General features: G+C 43.0%; 1 protein-coding gene across 1 annotated transcript in view; it reads left to right on the plus strand.

Annotated features, from left to right (window-relative positions):
* The window catches only part of LOC146809640 (cytoplasmic phosphatidylinositol transfer protein 1-like), a 265,715-nt gene that overhangs the window by 122,319 nt on the left and 130,100 nt on the right, over window positions 1-13,296 (plus strand). The gene's annotated exons all lie outside the window — the stretch shown is intronic.

The raw sequence follows: 13,296 nt of genomic DNA on the forward strand, positions 1-13,296 counted from the left end.
TGTTCAAAACTACATAATTTATCTCTTATGGGTTGGAGAAGGGAACAAAGTAACTGCTCCAAATCCGTTAACTGTAAATCCTTTAATATACCCATCCTATCAGTTTGACTTGACTGGTCTGTATGGGTTTTAATGCTCTTGTGTTGTTTTTCCTTAGGATGTAAAGCATCTTGTTTAGAAGAGTTTGGGCTTATATTAGGGGTATTTTTAATTAATTTGGCCAATCTAAAATTATGCCAAACATCTTTTGCTGAGGGCTTGTGATTTCCTAACGGCCTGAGCGTTTTCCGCACAATTGATTTGATTTTTTTACCGTAGCGCCGTTTCAACTTTTTGGGGGGGGGTGAGGTGTCTACAAGTACGCTATTAGTTAAGGGAGGGCTATCTAGAAGTGCTTCCCCAGGAGAGTTTAATGGTAAAATGCCTGAATGGGATGAGCATAAGTTTTCTCCGCTACTAGTGACTGGTACGGAACTTCCATCTGTACCGATCAGTGGCAAAGGTGAGTTTGATAGTGTGTTATTTAAGCAACTTTTAGTAGTAGGTAGTCCGGAGAAAGAATGTGTTAAGAGTGAGTCCTCAGTATCTGAAGAGGACTCCAAAGTTATATTATTTGCAGTTGTGTGTAAATCAAGATTTGGAAAACATAAATCAGGTGTTAATGAAAGACGCCTCTCCGTATTATGAATGGCGTCAGCAACTACACCTATAGTTTTCTGTAACATTACATCTATTGCAGTAAGTGTTGGTAGTGGTGTGGAGGATACATTTGTATTTCTGGTGGTTGATCTAGTTGCTACCGGGGTCTTTCTTGCTTTAGACATTTTATACAAAGATACCAAAGAAGTATCTGTCGCACTAGACAAATAGATGAGTATAGCACCCCTTTGAACAAGTGTACGGGCCTTCAATAAACCTCCTATGACCTATCAAAGAATTACCACAATCACCTCAGAAGCTCAGTCCACACAGAAAAGGTTCGTTACAGGGGGGGTGGCCCGTCCCGTCTCCTTTGGTCCCCTGAGGGCCACAGAGGGCCCGCCCTTTGCCCGGGCTTAGCCCGCGCGCGGTCTCGCGACGCGGGGGGCGGGGTTACTTTTAAAGCGCCTTCGGGCGCGAAATCGTGGTGTCCGCCTCCGGATGCTACTGCAAAGGTGTCTGGATGCCGTAGTCCAACAGAACCTCCACACAGCGGTTGCCAGCAATCCAAGCACGACAGCGGGAGGAAAAGGAAGCTAGTGAGGACACACCAGCCCCCTGAAAGGCGCCACAGGTAGGGAGAGCACCACCAGCTGATACAAGCAGATTTGCGAGCAGGGAGACCCGCTCTGCCGGGGGCGGGGTTACTTTTAAAGCGCCTTCGGGTGCGAAATCGTGGTGTCCGCCTCCGGATGCTACTGCAAAGGTGTCTGGATGCCGTAGTCCAACAGAACCTCCACACAGCGGTCGCCAGCAATCCAAGCACGACAGCGGGAGGAAAAGGAAGCTAGCGAGGACACACCAGCCCCCTGAAAGGCGCCACAGGTAGGGAGAGCACCACCAGCTGATACAAGCAGATTTGCGAGCAGGGAGACCCGCTCTGCCGGGGGCGGGGTTACTTTTAAAGCGCCTTCGGGCGCGAAATCGTGGTGTCCGCCTCCGGATGCTACTGCAAAGGTGTCTGGATGCCGTAGTCCAACAGAACCTCCACACAGCGGTCGCCAGCAATCCAAGCACGACAGCGGGAGGAAAAGGAAGCTAGCGAGGACACACCAGCCCCCTGAGAGGCGCCACAGGTAGGGAGAGCACCACCAGCTGATACAAGCAGATTTGCGAGCAGGAAGACCCCTGCTATTGGATTTATTTCTTTTATAGCGCTATAGCCCTACTCATCATAGTGCAAGGTGTCAGAGCGCTTGACAATAAATCATATGTGTGTAAATCAATGTATGCGATGTGTTGCATAAGACAGTGAAGGTTACATTAGGAGGACTGCAATTTATTAACAGCAAGTAACAAAAGGATTTTTGTTAAAAGCAGTTACCCATTTAACATCTACATAATCTATCTAAACCTATAACAACCAAGCTCGCATTGCCTATTGAAATAAACGTGGAAAAATACTAGCTGCATCTTCTGTTTTTGCTTGCGGCAAAATAAAATGTGGATGAATACAGATAAAATTATCAAAAAATAAATATAGATAAATACATTCGGAAATGTGAAGAAAAAAAAAATTCCATAAAACCGGGAGCCTCAATTATGTTTAAGGCTCCCCATTTTCCGTATTTACAGATTTTTACAGATAGAAAACAATGTGTTTCCTGTCTGTATTTATTTTTAAAAGCCGAAAAATTATAAAAAATATTTCTTCTTGTGAGAGCCTCTCAATTAGGCCTGGGCGTAGTTCGCGAATGGCGGAGTGCAGTGCGAACTGCAGTTTGTGCTGGTATTCCTGCCGCTTGGGGAGAGATTCTACGCGAGCGATAGCTCGCGCTCACGAACTTGTAGTTTGCGATCGCGAACTTACCGTTCGCGATCGCCAGCAGGGAAAAAACTCCGCTGCACATCGCGAAGCGGAGTTTTCTGCACTCCGCGAGCTCTGCGGAGTGCAGACAACGCTGCAAACTCCGCGAACGGAGCGAAATTCACCTCCCAGGCCTGCTCTCAATGCTGTCTTTCATGAACTGCACACAGAAGCTGAGCAGATAGACAGGATAGGGAGTTAAAAAAAAATTGGATGAGATTTCCCTTAATACAGGCATATTTTGACATATATCTATAGATTAATACTAATATGTACCTGTGAGTGTAGTGTTTTGTTACATGTGGCTACTAGATCTGCTAAAACGTAACAAGCATCAACATATGAGCGCACGTTTAAGAGTTTAATAAATATGGAAACATACCATTTTACGACTACATTTATTGCAAAACGCAAAATAAATATGGATAAATACCAATAAGTTGGCCAAAAAAATAATCGTGGGTAAATATAGAGGCAAATGTTAAAAAATGAACACCATAAAACCGAGAGTCCTAATTATGTTGTATTGTAGCATTTATGTAACACTTCAGAACCTGCTGTGGGACACTGAAACTAATTTTCACATGGGTAACCTGCTACACCTTGGGGGGGGGGGGGGAACAGGGGGTGCATGGTTGGCAGAGTATTGTACTTATTGTAATTCTATATGCAAAACCTATTGGTGTAGTATGTGAGTGACAAGGGAGGTGCTCGTTTCTTGTCTTGGGGTGCAGCCCCTACCAGTGCAATAGAGGCAGGGGTGTGAGAGATAGGCACTCAAAATATACTTGTAATTAGCCGATGCTTGCAATTTGCTCTACAGATTCGGTGTTATGGTTCGTGGTTACTGTTGTGTTAGAATCAGGGGAAAGAGGATGGGATTTGCCTTGATTGTCTGTGTTATAAATAGTCCAGTTGGTGGTGGGGAGATCACTTTGTCTCAGAATACATAGGAACTATAGGCTGCCAATGTCTTTTACTAAGTTTCTCCCCATCTACTTCCAAACCAGACCCTTAACTGAGCTCCTAACCAGCGGACCGTTGGCTAGGAACTTTAAAACCCACTTTGCCTCTAAATGATACTGCCGACCAACACCACCATTAGGACAGATGCATCCTTATAGTTTATTCATATTTGCCTGATCTAACCACAACCAAGATGCTGATAACTCTGGACCTATGCAATGTGAACTACAGAAAAAGCCTCCATGATAATAATCCTAGCTGTTACCCTAACCCTAAAACTAACACTGCGCGTTACTATAACCCTGACTTTATCCTAATGCGAATGTTTGCACTACTCCTTAACCTATTTCCACCCTTGCACGCACCCTTCTTCCCACCTTATTTGATGTAGCCAGGTCTGGTGGCTCAGTGAACTAATGGTGCTACTGCAGAGGCCTGTGTTCGACCTCCTGGTCACAGGTTCAAATCCTGGCGGGTCCACTCAGCTTTTCATCCATCTGAGGTCGATAAAATGAGTACCATTGAGTTGGATAAAAATAAACATCTGTTATTCAGCGCCAAGATATCTCCGGGTGAACGTGCCCTTTACAAATATACTTTATGTTATGTTATGTAGTGGAAATCTCAGTAGAGACTTTCTCAGTAGCGTTTATTTGGGGTGTAGTGGCTCCGATGTAATAGCACTTTGATGTATTGAGTTTAATCTTTAGGCATGCAACACGTGTGGTCCGATGCAATTAGGAAACTACTGACAATATAGACAATGTTTTGCAAAACAATCAGTCCTCTATTAAACATTTAGACATTAGTGACCAGTTTTGATTGTAAGACTTTCCTTGATAAGCAGAATAATCGAGTAGTTAAGTTCTGTTATTCAAGCTCCAGAAGACCTCCTTTGCCGCAAACCAACCATCAAGTGCCATTGATGTGAGCCGTGGTGATGCTGCACTGGGATCTTTGCAACATAATCTACCCCCGCCTCCACAAAATACCCCATCAGGCCACAAGGCATGGAAAACCTGGGCTAGAAGCAGAAACAGGCTAAACCTCAAAAGACCTGCTCACGTGAAAACTGCCCTAAAATTAGGAGGCTAGAAATATTTTCAAAGTCTTCTCCACCTTGCACGGTTGTATCATGGCAAGGGCCCAGGTTGAAACGTAAAGTTTTGTGAACATAACGTAACAACAAGCAACCTTCGGTCAAGCAAATTGCAAACAAACAACAATCCAAAGTTCATGCGAAAAACGGAAGCAAGCGGTCGATTCATCAGAGTTCAAGGACCCAGAATCTGGACTGTGTCCAGCTAATCCCTGCCTGCTCTGAAACGGCCAGCAGGTACCATAGCCGTGCTAAATAAAATAAATACAAATAAATGAAATCGGCTATTTTAGCTCTTCGGCCTCAGGACAATTCCATAACTCTTTTGAAGAGCAGCAAAACGCTGCAATAGGAGACTCCGTTAAACCTTTGCCTGCGCTGTTGCCACATCCAAGTCTGCAAAAAAACCTATGAAGCTTCAGCAAGTGAAGAATTCGACAGCTTAACTGTCCCTCAGACTTGCCAAATATGATCTCACCGTGAATGCAAGGGAAATATTTCAGTGGCTTCAGATGCCTGATGGAGGGATCTACAAAATAACTAGTTTGATTCATGAAAGTAGCATGGAGAAGTCCAATCTGTCTATCTCAGTGCATCATAATGTATATACTGGCCCAACAGCTCCCATCCGAGGAGGAAGGCTGTGTTTGGCTACAGCATACTCCTGCTTCAGGTCCCACAGGTGCAGAACATCACTAATCTACCAGGGAAGGGTCCTGCATGCCTCAAAGATTCCAAATGCGTATAGTCTTTTGGGGGTGGCTGCTTTATGCCCCCAAGATTCGAAACACCTCTCGTCTCCTAGGGAAGGGCAAGTCCATGTCCCAAATATCCCCAACACGTTCATTCTACTGTAGAAGCAGCTTTTTGCCCCCAAGATTTACAACACCACTAGGCCTTTGGGGGAACTTCATTATGCCCCCAAGAGTCACAAAGCCTCTGGTCCTCTGTGCGAGCGCTGCTTTACGTTGGAAATATTTCTTAAAGCCTCTTGACCCCTGGGGAGGGGCTGCTTTATGTCATCAGAACACCTCTGCTCAGCTCTAGGTCCTGCAGGATTTCATCATCACCAGTCTTCTAAAGGAGACTTCTGTCCCCACAACTCCTGCGGTCCACTTGGAAAAGGCTACTGCATGTCCCAAAGATTCTCAATATACCCGCTGCTCTGGGGAGGGCAGCAGTATGTCCCCAACACCCAGAACACCATGGGACAGATTTACAAAGCAAACAGGAAAAAAGCACATCTACTAAAATATGGCCCTGTCCTGCTCTCTTCCTAGCGGTGTGGCACAATCAAGCTGACTAGCACTATGCACACGCCTTAACACTATCGTAGAGGGGTGTTTTCATCATGCCTAGCATTTTTTCCACTCTGGATGTGTTATGTATAGTGCAGCACACGTGCAAAGTCAGAACAGTTTGAAGAAATAAATGCATGTCTCCAAGTTACTGGCAGTCTCAAAGATGTATTATTTTTTGGTGCAAAACCCTGTGTACTATTGTTAGCAGATAGGGCTTTGTGGCACCACCATGAGTTGTTGTATGGGAATGTCCATGTACCACCCATCAAACACTCCTCCGATGCAAAGTAATGCAAACCTGCGCTGCTTTTCATTACTTTCATGCAATTTTCCAGTGCGCTGGAAAGTAAATTCCAAATAAGCTTTTTGCATAGGCCAGACACACAGTGTTAGCAAACCTGCCCCCATATGTTCTGTAGGAAATACTTCATCTACCCCAGATTCAGAACTCCTCTGGAAGCGAGCTGCTTTGGTTCTCCTCGGTATAGACAAGGTCTCTGGTCCTCTGGGTGAGGTCTGCTTTAGGTGCCAAAAATCCCACACCGCTGTGGTGTGGAGCAGTGCTGCTTTATGTCCTGAACATTGGGCCTGTGCCTACATGAGCGCATTATTAATAATCATTGTACCTTTGAAATCGACTCTGTGCCAAGAGGTAAAATAGTCCACAAGTTGTGAGATAAGTGTGCAAAATTACTTACACCTGCCTATTTTTTCTTACAAATGGGAAAATTAAATTATCACTTAGATCACATCTATGCAATATATTGCTCCACCCCCCCTGCCCCCCCCCCCCCCCCCCCAAATAATCGTTATGGTTATAAGGAGCAATATTTATAGACTTCCCAAAAGCAACAATTACCTTCCCAGGGACTACTTTCGACCACAAACTTTATTGACTGCCCTAATCCTGTTATACAAACAAGACTGGGGTATGGCAAACATGTACCGCTTACGTTGGTAAATTTGCAAAGAATTAGAGAAGAGGGGTTATGCAGTGGCTAAACCTTCAGATGCAGAAACCAGCATAACATGTTCTTCATCCCAGCTAACACCACTTGGCCAGACTTTGTGGTCGTTGGAAAATCACGAGAGAAAAGATCTGAAACTAAAATCCAACTGGGATTTATTATTTTCAGGCTGTTGGTCTAATGAAGATGCACAATATTTACCTACAGGAAAATACATGAAAATAACTGCTTTACATGAAGAGTGGGTCAGCTGGTGCTCAAGTTAGTTCTACAAATAGAATGCTTAAAATAGAGAGCTAGGGCATGGGTGCTGTGGAATGCAAATGGAAACCTGAAAAACACAAATGCCATGCAAACACACCTGAAGGCAAAACAGAGATCAGTCATTTGCAGTACTATTGACAAAGCCACCTGAGCGACACCCTTTTCAGAAAGGACGAACTGGATCATCCAGTTGGTAGCGAATAACCGCTGGTTATGACATGTCACCCTGTGCCCTATCATTGTTGCATGACAAGCATAAGCACTGTGCGAACACCTTGGTGTGTCATTGGCAACTTGTCAAGCAACCGCCATCCCTTCCCTCCTATGCAGTGAACACTGGCCACGAGATTTAACTGTGACTTATGAACAATACTGCAAAAGGTGACTTTGATTAACAGAGTGGGCTAAATAACTGAATTTCACTACTCCACCTCCAATTTTTTTTTTTTTTAAATTGCAGTTCATAAATTTTGCAAAGATGTTTTTAAATAAAAATAAAAAGGCCATTGAGAAAAATTATCTTGGCCACATTTTTTGTAGAAACACATTTGTCTTTCAGGCGAAACATAAAAAACATTATTTTATACAACTTGGGCTTAGAAGATTTGACGCCTTGCAGGAGCTTTTGGCTTTCTACCTCCCTCATCCTTACCAGTCCCGCATACCTCTGCTGTGGAAAAGAATAGTATCCTCCATCTGCCTTATGATTGGTCAACTAGGTCAAATTGACCCAAGTGTGACTTCCCCTTCATGAACCTCCCAGATCGCTCATCCCAGGTATCTTGATTGACATATGCCAATGAAGCAAAGGAAGCGACAGGTGACTTTTTAGGTTGACTGTTTGTGCATATCATGGCGGATTCATTTCCTGCTCGATACACTATTCTGTCAACGCCTCAGTCAGGAAACATGGCTAACAACCACCTCATTGGCCTTTGATGAGCTCATCCTAAATGTATACACAATACTGCACTGCACCAACACCACAATGCTACCTCATACACAAAGTGCACTATAGCAATACACAACACAAGACAATACAGTACTACCACCATTACAACAATGTAGTACTACACCAATACTAAACTTGGAAGCTAGTAATAAATGGGCTTTCTATAAATGACATAACAAATTTATCCTCCACTTCCGTCACACTCGTCTAACTTCCAGTTCCACCTCTACTAGCCAGAGATTCGATATTGAACCTCTTAATACCACACTATTGATTTATGTGCACCCTATTAGTGAAAACATCAATTCAAAACTGTCGGCCCCTCAGTACAGTCTTGAGCTCAATTTATGCATATTTTCTGTGTTTTTTGAAGGCCCTTTTCTCATCTTTTCACATCTTCAGAGTACTGTCTTTACAGAAAGGTAAAACAAAAATATCTATCTGTATATCTATCTACATGTGTGTGTATATATGTGTATATATATATATATATATATATATATTCACTTAAAAAACCATAGGTTTCACACATGTTATAGTTAGCTGGACATTTCACTCGTAAAAAACCAATGAAATTCCCCCGTTATAGTTACTGCAGGCAACTATAACTCACGCAACCGCAGTCCTCTGCTGATGACGTCAGATATTACATCACTGTATTTAGACACTTATTTACCCATGTCTTCTTCCATTCATCTTTAGCTATACATATATTACAAATATTTATTTTTCATAAAGACACATATGTCATCAGTGATGTAATATCTGACGTCATCAGCAGAGGATTGCGGTCGCGTGAGTTATAGTTGCCTGTAGTAACTATAACGGGGGAATTTCATTGTTTTTTTACGAGCACCCACGGTTCGCAGTGCGTGCCGTGCGCGCAGGGTGCGCGCACCTCGCGATTTAAAAAAATCGCGAGGTCACGTGGCCGCCCTTCTGTGACCCCCTGACCAAGGCTAGGGGGTCAGGAACTTTCCATTCTCTGCCCACCTTTTCACGTTCTCCACCTTTTTTTTCACCGACTCAGACTGCGAGAGACAAAATGGCGGCCGACACTTCCTGGTTTCGACCGATTCGAATGTTTACCGACATCTACAACCAATCAGAATTCCGCTTGCGCACGGCAGGGTGCGCGCACAGTGCGCGCACGTTGCGCGCGTATAGATATTGATATGCTTTTAAATGCTATTTTCTCAGGAAATACTGAACAGATATACACCAGACCTGCAAAAGGCACTTCCTTGACCTTATGGCTACCTCTCTGCCAAATTTCACGTAATTCTGTTCAGCCGTTCGGGCTGTAGCTGCGACTAAAGGTCCTATGGAAAAATGCATGGGGAAAACGCGTTTTGGGACACCCCCCTTTTTCTCGGCCCCCGCTTGACGAATCACCCCGAGACTTTCAGGGTAGGAGCTGAGCGGAGCGCCCCATTAGTTTTGAAAATTTCGCGAGGATTCGTCAACCGGCGCCAAAGTTATTCAAAATAGAATTTTGAGATTTCCTATGGAAACTAGGTTGAAACTATAACTATCTACTGGCGACCGCCAGTAGATAATATAAAGATATATATATATATATATATATCCAAACGAAGTTGCTCTCCAAGTGAAGCGCCACACACGAAGTACAGTTTGAACTTTCTTTTAATCAAATCGGCAACAGCAGAAGCACAGCTCACTAGACTTAGTATGTCTCTCGTAGCCTTTCGCCAGACACACGTTTCAGGAGACAATCTCCCTTCTTCAATGGCAGGCTCAGAAGGAAAGGAACAGCTGCCTTGCATCTCGCATTCATTTAAATGTTCATAATACCGCCCAACAGGGCGTGTAGCAACAGGGCGTGTAGTGTCGAGCATTCTGGTAAGTGTAGTTGGGGAAAGTGAAATTGAATGTCCCCCTTGCTCGCAGTTGTCTCTGTGCTTTCCTAAAAATTGTTACACATTGCAAGTTACGCCGTTTCTGCTGCTTTACTCATGCCCAGATGAAAAAGGTGACTTTGTTCCCAAATGTTGCCCTTTCGTAGAGCAACCGGATATGCACCGTCAGCAGGGGGGCAGCTTCGTGGCCGGAGCGGGCCACTATGTATCCAAACGAAGTTGCTCTGCAAGTGAAGCGCCACACACGAAGTACAGTTTGAACCTTCTTTTAATCAAATCGGCAACAGCAGAAGCACAGCTCACTAGACTTAGTATGTCTCTCGTAGCCTTTCGCCAGACGCGTTTCAGGAGACCATCTCCCTTCTTCAATGGCAGGCTCAGAAGGAAAGGGGGACATTCAATTTCACTTTACCCAACTACACTTACCAGAATGCTCGATGCTACACGCCTTGTTGCTACACGCCCTGTTGGGCGGTATTTTGAACATTTAAAGGAATGCGAGATGCAAGGCAGTAGATGGACAGACAGACATGCAGATAAACAGAAAGACTGCTAGATAGAGAGATGGATCTAAATGGAAAGACAGGTAGATAGACAGGTAGATAGATATATGTATATTGAGAGACAGGTTTAATAAAAACACAACTAGATAGGCAGAGAGACAGATACAGAAACGTGTAGATAGAAAAGTAGACAAGCAGAACGACTGGTAGATAGACAGATCAGTAGACATACAGGTAGATAGACAGACAAACCAATAGATAGGGTTGTAAAGATAGATAGATGGACAGATAGGACACAGAATTTGAATAAATGCACAGCTTCAAATAGTAATGGAATATTCAAGTATCTCTATAACCATGACAAACAAGAGTACTGAAAGCAAACTAGTAAGCAGTATATACAAGCAGGACATACAGATTCACTGGATTACAAATATAACTGTAGTCCTCAAAATACACACCAGCATGACATACAGGAGTGCAGTTCTAAATGCACTTCATTGCATACATACTAAAAAGAGGATAACTTCACAAAAAATAATTTCAAATGGACACAATCTGTTATGCTGTGAAATAGCAGCAGTCAGAAAAACGAAGGCCACTCAAAACAAATTTACAACTGCATTAGCAAGAGACAAAAAATGATAAAGCAGGAATATGCCCTGTTCTCACATCAAAAGCAGCTGTTAGGAAGCATCCTGCTATTACATCAAGATTTAAGCACAAGGGCCCCTCTAATGTAAGAATCAAACTATCCTACATTTTATGTTAATCTGTAAATGTTCTTAGTTGCTGAGGAAACTCCATTTGTTACCCATCCTCAGAGCAGCCAATATTTGTTATTGTAGAGCTGCCTTTATCTACCTGCAAACCGTACCCACGATCAAGATCTGCTTCTCTGCTGCCATATATATTGAACGCGTCATCAAGCAGACGGCTACTGTTTTTATTTGTTGTTTTAGGAATTCCAGGTGGATACATTAATGTTTTCTTTTTTTTGACTGACGGCTGTGCCTTTTATTTTGTACTAATTGTCCTTAATATATCTGGTCTCTTGCTTAGATAATTCCGGGGGACATAGCAGACCCCTAAGGAGTTCCCTCTTAAGGAGTTCTACCAAGGTTTTTGTTGCTTTGGTTTTATGCGCTTGGTGGTAAATCACTTGACTACTGATGTTGTACGACTGTTTACTTACTGTTATTAATTGAGAATTGTATTTATAATGTTTTTAAGTATTTTTACTGTTTTGCACTGTGTACTTTTATGGTTCAGTTGAGCCAAAATAAAGTCGATTTAATTGAATTGAAGTAATAACAAAAACACTGGCACTAAAGTCAACTCTCTTGTGGCAGGATGTGCTCCTTGTAAAAGAGCTCAATGCAGTCACTCAAAGTAAAGTTAGCCAGTGGATGAAGTAGGCTGACCCACTGTCCCATGCTGGGTGCTGTAGTAGGCAGAAACAGAAGATACATGACACAACAACAGACCAAAGCATAAAGTGAGCTGGCCGAAAGCCACTTTAAGTGTATTATACATATCATTTTAGTAGAATCAAAAAGTCTCGAATAACTCCTGAGCTAAAAAGGTTTTCCTACAAAGCTTGAAGTGGAGAAAGTTCTCAAACCGTGGTAGTTTGGTTTGGTTCGAATTTGTGGGTCTTGAACATGCCAATATTTTGGACTCAAAACTACCCAAGAAGTCATTTGTGTTTTGTATGATTGAAGGGATGACTAGGAATCAGACGTGATGCACATTCTCATTTGGGTTTCATATGATTGACAGAGTGGCTAGGAATCAGGTGTGATGCAGCTGTGTGAAGATTCTTTGTGGTAATGTAATTGGAGCCAGAGTTAAAAAAATGATTTTGTTCTAAAAGGCCTTCTGCGTCACACAAAGTGACTTGAATCTATTCATAGTATTAACTCGAAGGCAGTTAAGCTCTACAGAGCCAGTCTGCCCTGATCACATTTACCAAGATCTAGGACATATTGGTCATGTTGTTTGGCACCATTGTTTTAGTAAATTAAATATTTCATCAAAAATAATCCCCCAGTTTTTTGTTTTCTGAGTGGTGGGGGAGATGGCTCCAAACCGGGAGGCCTCTGAAATGGTTGAGAGTTTGTGTCATCTTTTCGAATATGAGGATTTTCATTTTTGCTCCATTTGGGCAAATAATGCAATCTTGGAATTTATTCGCTAGTGCTCTTTACAGAATTTTCTAATAGCATCTAGTTCCTTGGCAAATTCGACATTCGACGATAATTGCAAAGCACTTGTGGGTTTTCTATGGATATATTTATGGAACTGATGCACAACTGCATGTTTCAGCTCAAAAAGTGATGTGCCCACTGCTAGTGAGAAATTAGAATGATGACATCAGATAACAGGGTCCGAAGACTAATTTCATGCAAGATGCTGGACGGAGATCCTCGGGCATGTTAGTTACTTTCATCTTAGATCAGCATCAACAATAGAAAGTCCAATTCCATGCCCAGTTATACACCCTTACACAATTCAGCGACATACATTCCCTATGTTTTCAAATACTTGCCAGAAATAGGATCTTCCAGTTGCTCCTGACAGTTTCTCCAACTGCTCTGTGAAGTCTGCTCCTATTCCCTAGTTCTGTCTTTATGATTCTCAGCTTCATTTGAGATGAAATTGATGATCCTCACTTTGACTGCATCTTCTTTGCAACATTCACAGTCTTTGTCTAGTTGCCACATGTCCATGCTCACTATGGTTAGGCTTGTGCAGTGAATTGTCACTAATCATCTGCTTCAAGACCTTTGTTGCATGTCTCCTTTTGCATCAAGAATCCTGTTCAAAATCCAAACTCTGGTCCAGGGCTTCTGGC

This window comes from Triturus cristatus, chromosome 7 (assembly GCF_964204655.1).
Source record: "Triturus cristatus chromosome 7, aTriCri1.1, whole genome shotgun sequence".
NCBI classification, from domain to species: Eukaryota; Metazoa; Chordata; class Amphibia; order Caudata; family Salamandridae; genus Triturus; species Triturus cristatus.